This window comes from Palaemon carinicauda, chromosome 17 (genome assembly GCF_036898095.1).
Source record: "Palaemon carinicauda isolate YSFRI2023 chromosome 17, ASM3689809v2, whole genome shotgun sequence".
Taxonomy (NCBI): Eukaryota; Metazoa; Arthropoda; class Malacostraca; order Decapoda; family Palaemonidae; genus Palaemon; species Palaemon carinicauda.
This window is the reverse complement of record NC_090741.1, coordinates 98,922,340-98,927,208: the sequence shown is the minus strand read 5'-3', so window position 1 is coordinate 98,927,208 and position 4,869 is coordinate 98,922,340. Positions and strand designations below refer to the sequence as shown.

Sequence of the window (4,869 nt, the reverse complement as noted above, 5' to 3'; positions counted from 1 at the left end):
ACTTTGTCTATTCATCATATGTATATATATATATATATATATATATATATATATATATATATATATATATATATATATATATTATATATATATATATATATATATATATATCGCTCATTTGCGAGAAGAGTGACATAACTCAAAATTTTGCTATTTTGAGTTATTGCCACCATCAAAAAGCCCGTGTCAAGCTCTACAAGTGACAATAACGTCATAACTGAGTCTGCAAATATGGCCGCTAGAGAGCTTCATGTGTCACTCTTGCACTACCTCGATCGTCATAACATTGGGTATCAATTTCGACACATCTCAGTTACTCAAGAGCTTTTTTGGAGTAAGGATGCATGCTGCTGCGTGAACACTGGCATATTTTGTACTATGCCATCATTGTAACTAACGTGAGTATTCCCTTACTATGTTCATTTTTTCATGTAGAATGTATTAATTTGAGTTGAGACAGTATTCATGCAAACCTCTAATGAGGCTATATGAAACTATTCCAAGATATGACAGTCTTAAAGCAAACTACTACTAACATCTAAGTATTTACTCAAGTTATGTCACTATTACAACCCACTAAAACCTACATAGCTTTCAAGGAAAATAGTTGATCTCAATATATGACTCTATTGAAGCAAACAATATGATTCTTAACCATTTTTACAAATTTTATTTAGAATTAGGTCGCTCTTCCTACAGAACAAGAGAGTCATATCAATTTAAGCAAAATTTATAACATGAGTAGCAGAGGTAAGAAGCTCGTGAACTTGGCGTTGCAGTCCAAAGAGAACATGAATGGGTTAAAGCCTTCCCAAGTTGATGACAATAACTCCAAAACATGTTAGTATTTTACCTACGCATTTTTTTTAAAGATTTTGAACAAAATAATTAGTACCTACAAGATGTTTTTTTTTTCTCTTCAACGATTTATAATGAATTTATAAGTATCTTTTAAAAAATTGAGCATTTAAAAAGAATTTCAGCTAGCCTAGGAAATAATATTGATATACTTTTTTGTTGTTGTTGCAGCAACCATTCCCAGTGCATCACCATATGTAGCTCCGGAAACAAATTACTATGAAGATTCCAGTACTGGCACTCGGCAAGAGGTTCAGCCAAAACCATGAACTTCGTCAAAAGCCGATCATCAAGTATTAAACTCATCCTCAAGTAATTCGTCCTCAACATCAAGTTAATCTTCAGAGTCAAGTGATACTTTATGTAGTGACGTCGATACAGATGATTCAGTTGCTGATAAAGATTACGTGCCTGATAAAGAGGATGAAACAGATGAGACTGAAGATGAATCACTACCAAGAAATCAGTCACTTTGTCCAGATAAATCAAAAGCAAGCCAGGAAAGCGTGTCTATTTTGGTAAGTCCGGCGAAGAAAGGCATCAAACGAAAGAGGCGTCCTGAAACATGGAAGAGAAACAAACAAAAACAGCTGCGAAATGCGGGAAAGCCTACACCATGCACACCAAAGAAAAAACAATGAGGACAGAAAGAAGAATGAAACCACCTTGTGGTGAAAAATGTAGGCTTAATTGTTCATCGAAAATCGATAAAGCTAGAATGGAGATCTTCAACTCTTATTGGGACTTGGGTGAATTATCCCTACAGCGCCAATTTATAGCCAATTCAATAACAGCCATTGAACCGACCTATAGATACGTTCGCATAGGTAGAAGTCGTCAGCCAAGAGCCTCGAACAGCGCATTTAATTTCCATGTGAATGGTGAGAAAGTTCGAGTATGCAAGCTGTTTTTTAAGAACACCCTGGATATAAATGACAGACCCATACGCACAGTTCTAGAAAAACAGAAAAAATTTGCTGGAACACTATTGGAACCTGACCTCAGAGGAAAACATGACAATCATGCTACTGTTAGTCAAGAAATTGGAGATGGAATAAAGCAGCATGTAGACTCCATACCAAAAATTTAAAGCCACGGCACTCGAGCCAATACTTCTAAGACGTTCATTGACGGCAGCAAGTCAATTGCTGACATACACAAGGATTATGTAGCAAAATGCAAAGAAGAACAGAAGCAGTTCGGAAATTATACACTCTTCTACAGAATATTCACAGAGGAGTATAATATTTCCTTCTACACTCCCAAAAAGGATCAATGCGATGTTTGCACCCCTTTTGAAAACGCCACTGAAACTGAGAAATATGATATGAAGGAAAGTTATGATTTGCACCATCGAGAAATGGAATTATCAAGAACAGAAAAAGCACGAGATAAGGAGAAGAAAGACTGTGCTGTTGCAGTATATGATTTACAGGCTGTTATCCAGCTACCTAAAGGAGAGGTTTCAGCATTTTACTATAAATCCAAATTAAATGTACTTAATTTTACCATATACAACCTGATATCTAATGCATGCAATTGCTATATTTGGAATGAATTAAATGACCATAGAGGAGTAAATGAGCTTGGTACTTGTGTTCTGAAGTACTCGAAGGATACTTGTGATTCTGGTTGCACTGTTTTCATTTTTTATTCTGATAACTGTTCAGGACAGCAGAAAAACAAGTTTATGCTCGCTCTATATCTGTATGCTGTAACAAACTTGGATATACATTCCATTACTCACAAGTACCTGATCAAATGGCATACTCAAAATGAGGGAGATTCGGCGCATTCGCTGATCGAGAGGCAAGTTAAAAGGCTTCTTAAAAGTGGACCGATGTATGTCCCTGAAACTTTTGTAACAGCTGTTCGTGCAGCTAAAAAAAAAAGGCGATCCTTTCGTTGTCTAGGAACTTTGCTATGAAGATTTCAAGAACATAAAATCATTAGTCAATGAGATTGGTCCCATGAACCTGAAAGAGTTGAAACTTTCTGATGCAAAATTTCTGAGAGTAACCAAAACTTCACCAAGATCTGTCTTCTATAAGAATTCATACGCAGATGATTTTGAAGAAACCACGGTTCTCAAAGCTAAGAACTACCCAAGGAAAGTTAGCCTGCTACCTGCATTTAGTGTCAAGCCTGGGCTTCCTAAGAACAAGAAGGATGATCTCATTGAATTGTGCAAGAAAAACCTTATTCCAAACGAATACAAGTTGTTTTATGAGAGCCTTTAATTATTATTACTGCTCTGTAGATGTTCACTTATTTTAGGAAAGTATATTGTAAGGAAATTGTAAGGAAACAATCTATGTATCTCCTAAGTTGAACTTACTACTTAAATTTTTATTTATATGGTGCAAACATTGGCTGGAATTTATTTCTTCATTTTTTGTTCTTCGGTTATTAGAATCTTTGAGGAGAAAAAACTGTATAAAATCATCTGTTTATCTTTTATTTTCATAATCTAATATAATAATGCATGCTATTTTTAGCAAGAAAAAGTCAAGTGACATAAAAAACGGAACTTTCTGTGTAACTCAGTATTTGCAGCTTCACTTTAGCAATATTATCTTTATGATATACAGATAATTTGAGCCAGACAATACCTTTTATTATCCGTCATAAAAAGGAACAAAGTAATTTCATGTGCACAAAATGAGCAATTCTCGTAGTAATAGTGTCATATTTTGACTTGAAACTCAAAAGTTGTGACAGTTTTGCAACAAGATGGTCATAATTATGATTGCATGAAAAAAGGCCCTCAATAATCATGCAGTTATTTTGATATTCATTGCAACAATTATTATAAGCTAGCTAAATGTGTTGTCTACGTTTTAGTTTGAGAAAGGTCATCATTCAAGTGATAGTTACAAACTACAGCGACATTGAAAACTGTTTTTGCCTCTCCTGAAAAATGTCCATTTTTGAGTTATGACACTGTTCTCGCAAATGAGCGAATTATATATATATATATATATATATATATATATATATATATATATATATATATATATATATATATATATATATATTTATATATATATATATATATATATATATATATATATATATATATATATATATATATATATACATACATACGCACGCGAGTCTTTGTATTATACCATTGTCGCTGACTAAAATAAAAAATGTCACCTGATTGCTCCATTAATTTGGCAAAAAGCAATTACGCTCGGATTAGAAGTCATTGGTTAACAGAGATCCATTCAAAGTGGCTCTCTTGTTTGACACTAAAGAGAGATGAATAAAGAAGCAATCTAAACCTCTCTATTAACTCTTGTTCACGGACGTGGGGTATATAATTATTAACACGGACGTTTTAAAAAAATAAAATAAAAATAGTTATAAACAAAATTTATTGATTCTGAAAACATAAACAGAAAGTACATATTCTCTAGTGTATTTTATTCAACCATTTTAATGACTAGCAACTGAAACTACATATTTCAAGGACAACTTAAAAAAAGTATAAAAAAAATGCTAAAATTTTTACTTGTGTTGCTAAAATAGAGTAAGTAAAATCTAATATTCTTGTAAATGACTTGATTCCTGACCCACACACTCTCAGGGTATCGGGGTATCTCAGCTATGGGTATCACAGCCTCCTGGCAGGTACACACACTGTATGGGAGACCATAAAATAATAACTATAAATTCTTTGGTGAAAATAAATGAAGTTTCTGCAAAAAAAAAAAAAATTTTTCGTAGAGGTATTCCTGTCTGTGAACACTAAATGATCAAGAAATGTTATGTTTATGTTTCGACAGTCAAAAGACCATATTTAAACAAAAAAAAATCTTTTACAATTATTTACCATTGAAAATGGTAATGAGCAATACTGGCAGTTTCAGTGTACAGTACAAACAATTCATATTCTCGGTGATGGACTATGCATGCCCTACGCTTACCAGTATGTAGTTCTAGTACTAGTAGTAGTAGTAGTAACTAAAGTTCTTACTTGTATTAGTGTGGGCAGTCCACGCA

General features: G+C 33.4%; 1 pseudogene; it reads left to right on the top strand.

The window, feature by feature from the left end:
* The first annotated feature begins 737 nt into the window (after positions 1-737).
* On the top strand, positions 738-1,948 carry LOC137656473 (uncharacterized; annotated as a pseudogene).
* Positions 1,949-4,869: the final 2,921 nt, after the last annotated feature.